Source organism: Sphaerodactylus townsendi, linkage group LG13, assembly GCF_021028975.2.
Source record: "Sphaerodactylus townsendi isolate TG3544 linkage group LG13, MPM_Stown_v2.3, whole genome shotgun sequence".
NCBI lineage: Eukaryota > Metazoa > Chordata > Lepidosauria > Squamata > Sphaerodactylidae > Sphaerodactylus > Sphaerodactylus townsendi.
This window is the reverse complement of record NC_059437.1, coordinates 57,140,659-57,153,114: the sequence shown is the minus strand read 5'-3', so window position 1 is coordinate 57,153,114 and position 12,456 is coordinate 57,140,659. Positions and strand designations below refer to the sequence as shown.

At 53.4% G+C, this 12,456-nt stretch overlaps 1 protein-coding gene across 1 annotated transcript in view; it reads right to left on the bottom strand.

Annotated features, from left to right (window-relative positions):
• Positions 1-4,208, bottom strand: part of KIAA1671 (KIAA1671 ortholog) — a 79,351-nt gene extending 75,143 nt beyond the window's left edge. The window contains exon 1 of the mRNA XM_048514883.1: positions 4,135-4,208. The gene's annotated coding sequence lies outside the window, so the exon portion shown is untranslated. The remainder of the gene's footprint in view (positions 1-4,134) is intronic.
• Between the last annotated feature and the right edge of the window lie 8,248 nt (positions 4,209-12,456).

The following is a 12,456-nucleotide window of genomic DNA, read 5'->3' as shown; positions in this document are numbered from 1 at the left end:
TCTGAGAAACTTTTCAGTCAAGCCTGCTGCCCAGGGGCACTTATCAAGCCCTGGGCTCAGCTGAGGCAAACCCTCCCCATCTTGCTCCGCACATCGGCAGCAAAGGGAGGGGTCGCCTCAGTTGGTTCATGGGCCTGACAAGCCCTCCCAAGGCAGCCTCCCCACCCCACCCCACCCCACTGCAGGCTGCCAGTCCAGACAACTCTCCTGCACCGCTGTTTTGGGGGCAGGCGAAGCAGCTGCACCCCCCACTCAAGCTGGTCCTTGTAAAAAAATGAGTTTGACACCTCTGATATTCTCAACGAAGTATTGTTTAATCAACACAGGCAAGACTGCAGCTCTATACTAATGGGAGTATATTTTGTGAAATTATTCAGCGAGGTCCTTATCGGGGAAGAGTGACTTATGTTTCATGGCCAGCGAACTTCAGCAACAGCTCCAGACGGCCGTTCCAGTCGGGCTGGGGAGAACCCTCCTCGTGGCCACCACTGGTTCACTTGGTGTCTGTTAAGGCCAATGCACAACTCAGCAGAGGAGCATCTTAGATATTCTGCACATGGTGCAGAACTCACTTTCTGGATACACAAGAAGCCTTGGACAAGCCCACTTATATACCGGGGGAGGGGGAGAAAGAGAGACGAAAAAGAGAGAAGGAGCACGCAGAGAGCTAAATTATCACAGTTGCCCTGGAAACATCGGCCACCCTTTCTCTTGCCGTGAGCTCTTCTCTCCATGGCCACTGAGAAGAAGTCTTCCATGACTGATCAATTCCCATCCGTTGCAGCCCCTGGGTGATGGTTGCAATTCACAGATTATCTGTAACACATTTATATCATTCAGAGAAGGGTGCTCAGCAGCATCCGCGTGAACAGTCCTCTGACTGGAGAGGTGTGGGAAGGGGGCCCAGATCCCAGAGAAGACGAACGGATTGCTGCACAATACAGTGATGACATTTGTACTTTGCTGTCTGCCAAAGGCCTTTCCTGATGCTCCTGCAAACCCAGGCAATGTAAAAAAAAACCCACTCTCTGCAAGCCAGAAGTGAAGACAATAACCGCCTGCCTTCCAGATTAAATGGATCTCTTCATTACACAACAGACAAGGAATCATCATCCAGTGGGAGCAACTGAACGCAGCGCACCAGGAAGGAGAGCAAGAAGCAGCTCTGAAAACTTGAGGGAAGTGTTTCACTGGCCAGATCCGATCGCTTGCATGAGCACACCACCCAAACACACAAGGGGAGTCCTACTGGGACATGCAATGCTTTGGCTAACAATACCCCAAACCAGAACATCCACCGCACAGTTAAATGCATGAGTTGTCTGATGCCTCCGACCAAATTCCCCGGGCAACTGACCCTGGTGGTATCTCCAGCTGTCACTCCTCCGCCCTCCAAAGATACAAACTAGTGAATTAAAGCAGGTCCTTGCCAGATGGGGCAACGGGGTCCCAGGCCAGGACAGAGGGACCACCCTAAACTGTGCTGCTGCAGAGACCCAACCCTGGGTTCTGCGCTGCTAACACACACACGCGCACGCACAGACCCATGCATCTGCTGGTTCAAGGAAGATTTAGCCCCCACCCCCCCACCCCGCAAAGCAGAACTGGAGCAGCCTGAACCAAGAGTGAGGTTTTCACAGTGACAAAGAGAACCACAGTTTGTACAGCTGAGCCCATTTACTCCATTGGTACCCCTCCTCAAGGGGGCCCAAGGCAGCAAATTGCCCTCCTCTGTCCCAGGTGGCCCAGCAAGCTCCCACAGCCAAGTGGGGGCTTTAACTGGGGTCTGCCAGATTCTAGTCTGACACACGTTTGTGGACGGAGAGGCACTCCCTGGACTGAGCCATTTTGGAATGGAATTGGAGGAACGGTCACGACCAAACACGCCCCACTTAAAAAAGTACTCTGAATCACGGAGAGCTAGCCCTTCAAGAAACAGGCTACATAAGAAGATGGCTTCCCAGTAGGCCTCTTTTCTATGTGCAAGGGGCTGCGGGGGGGTGGGGGGTGGGATTCACTCACACAATTCAACTGTAGCCTGCAGGACGCTAGTCCAAGAAAAGTAGAACACAAACACAAAGTTGCCTCACGCTGACTGAACCAGGCCACGATCTGTCCATCAAGCTCAGCGCTGCCCACTCAGACTGGCAGCTGCTTTCCCAGGTCACGGGCTGAGGAGGCCTTTCACTTCATCGCCTGCCAGGTTCTCTTAACGCGAGAGGCTGCCTCTGGGAGCTTCCGCGTGCAAAGCAGGGGGTCTTCTGCAGAGCCCCAGCCCCACCCCCCCGGGCCACCTCGGAATAAGGCACTCAGCATCTACAAGTCTAACCAAATGCCAGTGAGTCCACGGCTCAGAAGAGTCCTGAAACCCGACCACGGATGGTCCAGCATGCCAGCATCAGGCACTGAACGTATCTGGCTCCTGCACTGAAGTTGCCAGCCACAGATGCAGGTGAAACATCAGGACACAATGCTACTGGAACACGGCCATACAGCCCAAAAACCCCACAACACCCCAATTCCATCAAGGTCTGCACTGATCCCGCATCAAGAAAGAACAAATGCAGGCTGCCACGGCCACCCTAGAAGATGCAGAAAGCAAACAAATGCTCACAAAGGCTTTGCCTGCACGGGGACAGATCCCCCCCCCCACAACAACAACAATAACAACGCTGTCTCCTGACATCAATCTTCTCTGGGCAGCACACGCCCACACAGAATTGCTGTTCCCCAACTAGAACACAGCAATAGATTGTGCCCCATGGGCAGTGGCGTAGCTACCATGGGATGGGGACAGGCACCCCAGCTGGACACTGTTGGGGTCACGTGGGGTGGAAAATTGCCCCCACCCGCCTCCTGTTTCTCACCCCACCCCACCTGGGCTCACTATTGGCTAAGGTAAGTGGGGCGTGGGGGTGGGGCGTGGAGGGGGTGACACAAGGACCCATCGGGGGCAGAACACTCGAAGTCTGCCCCGGGCTCCGTTTTCCCTAGCTACCCCCCTGCCCATGGGGGAAATACCCACAAATGCTCCCCACTCCCAGTTCTTGTTTTGAAGATATTTCGAGCGACCTCATGGACCCCTGTGCGAATCCCGCACCATGCCTATGACAAGCGGTGGTCTTGCAAAATTGTAGTTTGATCTAAAGCAAGGCTGGGCGAGGGAGGAGGGGCTCAGGAGAACCCCTGGAGGGCAGTTGCTGCTGTGCCCTCAGCCCCCATTCCCAATTTATAAATGCACATCTGGGGGTTTCTCCCCCTCCCCTAGTTTGTGGCATGGAGGAAATAAGTGGTTGAGATTGTCCAGAACCACCAAAGGTGCAGTTGGACAAATCAGGCAGACGTTGCACTGACTGGACTCCTTCCATGACCCCAAGAGCGCCTCCAAGGGAGATCCCCAAGCAGAGAGCAGGAAAGCGGACACCACCCACCCCAAGCCAGACCACCTGCTGGACCCTTGGCTTGGCGGCCAACGGGGGGGGGGGGTCCCAACAGGTCAAGGGCCCACAACACCTGGCTGGGCTGGGGTCTCACAGCCACCCCCTGAAAGGAACCAGTGGGGGGAGGGCTGAGGAAGGGGGCCGGGGGGGGGGGCACTGGATAATCCCATCAAAAGGGTCTGACTGATCCGACTCAAACCCCCCTCCCCTCGTTGCCTGGTGCGACCCTTTTGAGTAGGATCAGCCGGACCTTTTTGATGGGATTAGCCGTGGGGGGGGGGGGAATGCCAGGGGTCGTTACCAAGCAGGTAGGGAGGGACGCATTGTGTGTGGGGGGGTGGTGGTCCTGACCCCTGGAGGAACTCGGCCGTCCCGTCTCCCCCCCCCCCTCCACAGCTTTGGGGGAGGTCTACTCATGCAAGGGCCGGATACAAACGGGTGGGGAGGGGGCTGAAGTGCAGGGGGGGCCAGTGAGGGAAGTTCGCACCCGCAACAGCTGCAAGAAGGAGGGGGCAAGGGGCGTGTTTCCTGGGGGGGGGTCTTCAGGTAAGGGGGAGCTAATCGTAAAAGGGGGTGAGGCGGGGGGCAGATGAGGAGGGGGGTCTGGGGGCGGGGTTTTGAAGGTGGGGATGGATGAGACCCTTCCGAGGAAGACTGCGGGGGGGAGTCGCCCGGGGGTGGGGCCAGTCCTCACCTGCGTCCGCCGGCGGGAGACCTCTCCGCGCGCTGCCGCCACTGGCTGAGTTCGCCTCTGGCTGAGCTTGGGCGGGCTGGGGGCGTGGCCTGGGCTGGCGCGGCGGCAGGAGGGAAGGCGGCGGGGCGGGGCCGGCGCAGCCGAACCTGCTGACGGGCTGAGGGGCGGGGCGGAGGGAAGCGCCTCCGTTGCCACGGCGACCGCGCCAGAGGAGGGAGGGGACGGAGCGAGGGGCGGGTCTCCGTTCACGACGTCACATGTTTTGACGTGTGGCCCCATTGCGAGAACGAGGCGGGATGTTTCGCGCGGTGGCGCCGCCCGCAGGACAACCGCGGGCACTGCAGCCGGGAGGGGCTTCGGACCAGGCGGCCAACGAGTGCGCGGGCACAGACCGTCCCCAGGAGCACGACCCCCAGCGGCGCGGAGGAGAGAGAGGCGGCGTCGAGCCCTGGGGAGGGGGGGGGGGGTCTCGGGGGCCGTCGCCTGCCGGCCCAGCTGAAAAAGAACCGGAACCCGGAACTGAGGTTTCCGGCGGGGGGGGGGGCGGGGGGAGATGCGCGCGGCGCTCTGAGACCCCCCCCCTCGGAACACCACCCATCTGGATTTGGCACAAGCTGGATTTTGAACAAGCCACCCCCCCCCCACCCCCCAATGCCTCTCCCAAGATGCGCCTGCGCCGAGCATCTCTTCCCTTGAAAGCCCTGACAGGGGTGCCAACGTCTGCCCCTCCAGATGTTCACGGGCGGCAAATTGTGGTCCATGAACATCTGGAGGGCCAGAGTGGGTCGCTGTCAATCAGCTGTAGCTCAACGGGACGTTCACACGCGCACACATATGGCAGGAGTACCTGAATAGGGCTCAGAGCGCCTCTCCCTCACCCAGTGCACTGACCACTGCACCACTCTGCCTCTTAACGTAGCTTTTGGCATCAGTGGGATTTCTTTTTCTGTCCTCATGTATCTGCAACTGAATCCTTGGATAAGCCCCCCTCGTCCTCGCCCCCCCCCCCCGCCCAGTAATTCTGGCCACACAAGCAGCCTCCCCAAGTCTACCCAAGAGGGCTGGCCTGTGTCTCCCATCTCAAAGCTCAAGCAGGGCACTGTTGGGGGATGGATCTCCAGCACGACCACACCCAGATAGACACAACCCCACCAAATCCACGCAGCCGTGGGCACAGAGATTCCATCAGCAGCCATCAAGGCAACTTAAAAGTAGGTTTGGATTTCTGCCAAATGCCTGAAATGCCCCCCCCCCCCCAGCACAGAACCATTCAGCTGCCCAGACTGGGGCCCTGAGTAGGAAACTGTACCTCCCCACCCCCCCAACTGTACAGCCTCCCGAAGCAATCCCTCCCTTCCTACAAGGAAAAGGAAGGAAGACCAGAGTAGTCTTATCATGCATCCAGAATTCCATTTCTTCGAAGAACTTTGCACATGTGCAAACAAGCATTCTGAAGTTGGTTTCTCCACAAACAAACCCAAGGCCAAGATGTCGCAGCATAAGTATGACACACAACCTGTTTTGGGCTGCCAAACGTATGCAGAAGGATGCTACTTGAAGGTGATATAACCACATACTTCAAGAGTCCTTGGAGTTTCCTTTGTTATTCAGAACCTTTAGGCACCTTATAATGTCGTACATTTGCTATTTGCCACCCGGGAGCCCCACATGAAATGGAAGGGCTGTGACAGCCATGTTATAAATAAAAGATAAACACCACCTCCAGCTACACAGCAGAGATAAACAGGACATCTAAAGTAAGGAAAGGAATGCATCGATTACCATCCATTTACCTCCTGGCTTGTGTGTGTTTTGTGAAGCCTTCAGTACCTGGTGTAAAGAAAAGAGGTTACAGCCTCGTTCTGTGCCTCCATAAGCATCATGGTGGAGCGTTCCTGACAACATTTGTAATGGTGGAGGAATTCACCCAGCACAGTCTGTGGATTTGTAATGTGTAGGGATTGGACCACAGTGATACCAGCCTGCCTCAGTCAGACCACAGGCTCCCTCCTCAAGTTTTTCTTTCCAGCATCCAGTAGGCAGTCAATGCAGGGGGCACTTTTTGTGTGGATTGTCAAACCCCAGATCTATGACCCAAGTCAGACTCTGTAACTGCTTGGCTAAGAAGCCTTTATTGCAGGGGTCCCCAAACTATGGCCCGGGGGCCAAATGTGGCCCCCTGAAGGCATTTATCCGGCCCGCCAGGCATGGCGGCGATGGCTCCATTCATGTGCAGTGGGGGCTCGAGGGAGAGGAGGAACTGGCCCCAACGGCCGTTGATTGCAGTTACATGATGGCACCCCCAAATCTCCATGAATTTTCTGACCCAGAGTTGGAAACCTTACATGTAGCAACTCCTGCTCCGCCCTTCCCTCTCGGCTACTCCATGTGTTGCTCTCAGGCTTTCTGTTCCGCCTCCTCAATTCTGATGGGTGGCATCAGCCATTGTGCTGAAAGCGGAGTAGCGTCACTGGCTGCTAGGGAGGAAAGAACCCAGGAAGATACCTGATCCTGGGTTAGATGAAATGCTTCATTGGGAAAGTTCTGCTTTTTTTTTTTTTACAGGGGAAGGTATTCCACAGCCTCCCCAACAATATTTGGAGCCCACCCTGTACTTGACATACTTTGGTCACTGTTCTAAAAATTAGACCATGACAGAAAGGCTGAAAGGTGAAATCAAACATTTTACAATCATTTGTGCATAGGAATTTGTTCATAGTTTTTTTTAGTCCGGCCCTCCAACAGTCTGAGGGGCAGTGAACTGGCCCCCTGTTTAAAAAGTTTGGGGACCCCTGCTTTATTGGAAGACAGATGGGTGAGGGAACACGCTGGTTCTGCCAGAACATTCAAACAACCCCAATATATCAAACCCCGTTCCTCCTCCCCCCTTTCCCTAGCCCATAATACTATCCCACACTACAGAAGGCTTGAAGACAGGAACGCAGGATGGGCTCAAAGGCAGTGGTGGGGCTCAGCAGGTTCACACCACTTCAGCAGAACCGGTTATTAAAATGGTGCTTGTAAACAACCAGTTGTTAAATTATTTGAATCCCACCACTGGCTCAAGGTCAGAAGGTTGCAATAAGCGTCTGGCAGCCTCTACTCGGCTACCTAGGGAAAGCGAAAGCATTTTGCCAACATCTGGAACTCCGCATCCCCCTCCCCCCTCCACCGTGCCTCTTTGCTGGTTGCCGAGCTCCAGCCTGACAGAGATCTTCTGAAAGCCTGAAGCATTTCCAGGCCACAACAGGCTGAAGGATCCCTTGCTACGATGGCCCCTTTCAGTCGGCCACTTCTCTCTGTGTGTTTTCCTTTGGTTTCTGTGTTTAATTTCACAGTCCCTGTGAAGGTATCCTGGGACATTCAGCTACAAGAAGTCTTCCAGATGCTCCAACCAGATCTTTGTGTTTGTGTTTGAAATCCTTCAGCAGCTGTGCAAATATGGCCACAAGCAAAGGGTAAGACATCACATCAGCAGGAAGCACAGTCACAACTAAGGCAGGCGGGCACCCAGATGCCAATGAGTCAGCCCAGGAATGTGTACAGAGAGGCTGGCCTGTGGGCACGGGTGGCATGTAAAAGGCACAGGTGGCCTTTATCCATGTGAGGTAGCCATGTGTACCCGGGGCATCACTTTCCAAAAATAACAAAATCAAGAGGGGGGAGGGGAATTCTTCTGCAGTTTCCCTGGAAATTGTACTCTTAAAATGGTGGGGGTGGGTTGACTGATAAGCCGATGGAGGTGGTAAGTAGAACCCTGCATGGTGACAATCCAAATTCTGACCCAACAGCAGCACAATTATGCAACCCATATAAATTATGTAGCAGCAATTTGCATTTTTTTGTAATTTGCATATTTTCTTTTAGTTTGCTCGTTTATTTTGACTCAGCTAATCACTGGGAAGTGGCCGTGTGAACGATGGGTTCCTCAGCCTCCAGTGCTCCTGCAGGCATCTGCTCCCTGCCTTGAGGGCTAGGAAAATGCTGTATTTTAAATGGAAGCAAAGCTGTCCCCATGGGTCAACAGAGGTGGGGGGGAAAGGAGCGGATTGTAGCATCAACTCGACCTCTGCCCTTTCCCCTCGCCAAGAATTCATCCGGGTTCAGCATTATGGTAAAGGCAGTGCCCCTGGGATGAGGAGGCCGCCATTCCATTTCTGGCAACAGACCGCACAAGCTCCTCAGCCTGGATGCCTCGGAACGCGCACAGCATTTCATCAGAACTTCAGCAGTTAGATGCAAAATCGCCACCTATTTTTGCTATGCTGTATTTTACATTAGTTGTTATTGTTTTAACTGTTTTATACTGATTTTATTATGTTGCTGCCGCCCTGAGCCCCTTGGGGAGGACGGGGTAGAAATACAAATATAAACAAACAAACAAATAAAATGCAGACCAAGCAGCAGATGAATTTCAGGGCCTCACAGTTACAAACTTGCTGCTTTCCAGGTCAAATACAGCTGTTTATTGGTTCAGGAAAGGTCCACCCTTCCTGTGGACAGCCGGCCCACAGCCTGTGCAGGGGTGACAGGAAGGGCGGGGGACTTGGAATCTGCAGCGACCACAGAGTGGATTATAACCCAGGGCTGGCCTGAGCGTGGCTGCTTGTTGGTGGCTGCCCTCTCCCCATCACTCGTGCTGCTACCTGGGCCCAAGGAACTGAAGGGGGGGGAAGGAGGGAGGGAGGGGTTGGAATTCCCAAATTCTAGAGCATAGGTGTCAAACTCGCGGCCGTCCAGATGTAATGGACTACAGTTCCCATAATCCCCTGCCTGCATCATGCTGGCAGGGGATGATGGGAACTGTAGTCCATAACATCTGGAGGGCCGCGAGTTTGACACCCTGTGTTCTAGAGTGACAATCAAGAACTTCAACGGAATGGCCCACCTTATCATCAGGGGATTCCTCAAGAGCCACCGAGAAGCCCTTTGGATTCCCCATTCTCTGAGAACGGACCATTTGTACAAGTTGCCTGGTGATGTACGGTGTACCCCCCCGCCCCCACTGTGCTCCTAGACTGAGTCATTGTACTGTGGCTCAGTGGTACAGCATCTGCTTGGCATGCAGAGGGTCCCAGGTTCTAATCCCTGGCCTCTCCAGTGGGAAGGACCAAGTGGCAGGGAGACCTCTGCCAGAAATGTTGACCCTGACGGACCAAAGGTCTGGTTCAGCATAAGGAAGCTTTATGTGTCCTAAGGAATTTGCAGAGTCCATTGCACGAGATTCATGCATAGAAAGAAAGACGTTCTCCAAAACTGTTTCTTCCTCTGACTGGTGGCTCTGGGGCCTGCCCACTGCATAGGCCCTGCCCTTTACACCTGCATATGCCTTCAAGTGCTGCTGCTGCTGCTGCTGGACTTGAGTTTTCTTCTCCAGCTGGGACATGCAGTTTCCTGGAAGTGGTTATTTAAAAGCTGTTTGCACCTGTAAAGGGGGGGGGAGTGTGGCATCTTTGCATGGTGAAGCAAGAGGAGAGCAGCACAAGGTGACCGATGACAGCGGGCATTGCCTTCACACTTCCTCATGAGCAAGACCCGGGGCCTTGTCATCCACAGACACTTTCTGACAGCCGTCGGGTGCTCTTCGCTGGACTGTGGATGAGAACTCCAAGACCAGCTCCCAACCCAAACTGCTGCAGCCCCCTATATTTGTGACGGCCGGTTGTCTTCTGCCTCCTCAAGAAAAACGTGCCACCGATAAAATACTTTTACTTGCTGCTGCGGCAGCTTCTGACATTCAACAGCCATTTGCCCTGTCATCCGTTTAGGTTGTCCCGCAGTTCATCTGATTTGACAAAATTTAAATTAGAAGGCAAGCAGTTCTTCCCATTAAGCACACTTTTATTGGGAATGTTTTATTTGCATTTTATAATACTCCGTTCAATGTGTTTTGTGCGGTGCCCTCGGGCTACAGCCTTGTCTGCCATTAACTGCTTTTCCTACCCAGGGTCACGGAAGGAAAGTCATTCACTGCCTTTTCAACAACGCTGCTGTCAGCGCTCGAGGGAGGTTTGCCGGGCGCCTCCGCTGTTGTCAGCCTCCCAGGTGGCCACGCGTGTGTGTGGGCTGCACTAGCACAGCCCTGACCAGACCTGTCCGGCTGGACCTGAGACCAGGCAAGAACATGAGGTCTCTGTTGAAGCGGGTCAGTGACCAGGTGGAGCTGTGCTCCTTTGCAGCTGCTGACACAGAGAGCCCTTCTCCCAGCAGTGCCCCAAAGTGAAACACACAACTGAGGGGCTGTGCGGAAGGGTCACTCCTTGGCACTGGAAGGAATACTTTGCAAGCTGGCAAACACGGTGGTAGCGACAGATGTAGCCACGTGAGCAAGGGGGCATTGAGGACTCCTCGTTCAAATTCCACGTCCCTCCTGGCACGGATGGGAAGAGCGTAAGGCCTCGTGAAGGACACAGCTTGCAGTCACGTGGCTGTTCTGCCCAGATCCAGACCTGGCAGCCCTCTGCAGAAATGTGTGGTGGTTGTGGCCCATGCAGCCAAGTGGGATCAGAGCCCCCACGGGAGACTGTCGGCACCAGAGACAGATGGAAGCTGCTACCCAGACTCTGAATCACCGCAAAGACAAACACCGCGTTTTGCTTCTGGCCTTATAAGGAATGAGCAGGCCAGAGTCCTTTCTGAAGAGAACTCTTCTGTCTACACTGAATGCCGTGGCCCAGTGGGCGTTCTCCCAGGGAAAAAGACTGACAATATTTCTTTTTTTTTTAATTTCACCCAAAGCACTCCTAGGCTGCCTTTCCACCCAGAGAGGGTCCCCAAGGTGGCAAGCTTTGAAACATTTCACTGTTAAAACAGCAGAGCCAGAGATGCTGGCATGAGAAGAATGCTATCCTGTTGAGGGCGCTCAGACCCTCCTGGGATGGGGCATTACTTTGAACAGCCACAATGAGAGCAAAGCCCCTTTGGCTGGATTGAAGCAATGGTCCACAAATTTGAAGGGAGACACCAAGGTCTGTTTATTTGTTCTGAGTTCAAAGTGAACACTCTCATTCCCTTCACCCATGATACGCTAAACCTCTGCCATGCAAAGATGCCTGAATAAAAGTGGAATGTAAGGCAAGGCCGGCCCCCATCCTCCCTGACTGACCAGCAAGAGCGTTAGGAGAAAGCCAGGGCCAGGATCTTCCCAAATCCATCTCCAAGCAACTCCTATAACCAACAATCATTTTAAAAATTTATTTTAAAATACATACAACCATAAAGAATATATAGCTTTCTTTTATTCTTTCCAGACCCACAATAAGTTACATTGCACATTTTTTAAAAAATCTAAAGAACAAGTAAAGTTGTTTTTTTAAAAACCCACCAGATTCTGCCACTGGGCAGAAATCAAACCAGTTAAAGACTCAAGCAGCACTTTCACTGACAAATGGCAACCATTAAAGCAACATGGGCTGGTCATTCCACAGGGACAGCCAGGGCAGGCCCCCCCCCCAATAGAAAAAAGCAACAGGGGTTTGCAAGGAAGGGGCCAGGCATGGCTCCTCTGTTGTGCTGCATTCAGACTCCAAAAAGGCACCCAAATAATTTTCTTTAGTCGGGGAGTCAGGGGGTACCAGTAGGCTCTTCCATTAGAATAAACCAGAGTGTGTGTCCCCACTCCCAGAATGGAGTTATGGCTTCCAGTCAGGAAGGACCCCTGGCCCTTATCCATCCCTCAGAACCCCCGGCTAACTAAACGTGGCTTTTTCCCAAAGCTGGGACTGGGTTGCCATGACTTAATTCTCTCATTCCCCTCAATCAGACTTCAGCTGCAAAGGACTCCGTTTCCAAGTGCTGCAGGAAACCAATTCAGATGGGGGCTGCAGCCCAGGAGAAAAAGAGGGCTTCAGTCTTCACCTCGATGCCATTTTCCTGAGCCAAAATGGCCCTCAGGGCATTATTTGCCCCGCAACCCAGACCCAGCTCAGAAACAGATAGAAACATCGCCAGTGAAATAACTGCGACTGTGCTCTTTTCCACCAAAAGATCTCAGCAGAATCACGGAATCCGCCATATCCCCGACTGCCTTTGTTTTAGAGGTGGGCACAAGGACCCAAGCAGAGCATTCTGAAACAAAGACGGTCCATCATGTGGTGGATAAAGTTATGATTCGACTTAGATCTTTCATATGTTTGGCCATTAAGGAAAAAAACACCCTTGTGTTTTATGTGCTAAACTGTTTGTCTATGTGTTGCCCAAAGAATTCTAATGAGGATTTTTAAAGTGCTTTGTTTTAATACAGGAGATGTTTACATGATGGTCAGCCACAGTCCCATTGCCTTAGTTTAACTTTTCCAAAAGTAAATGATCAGACCTGATTGG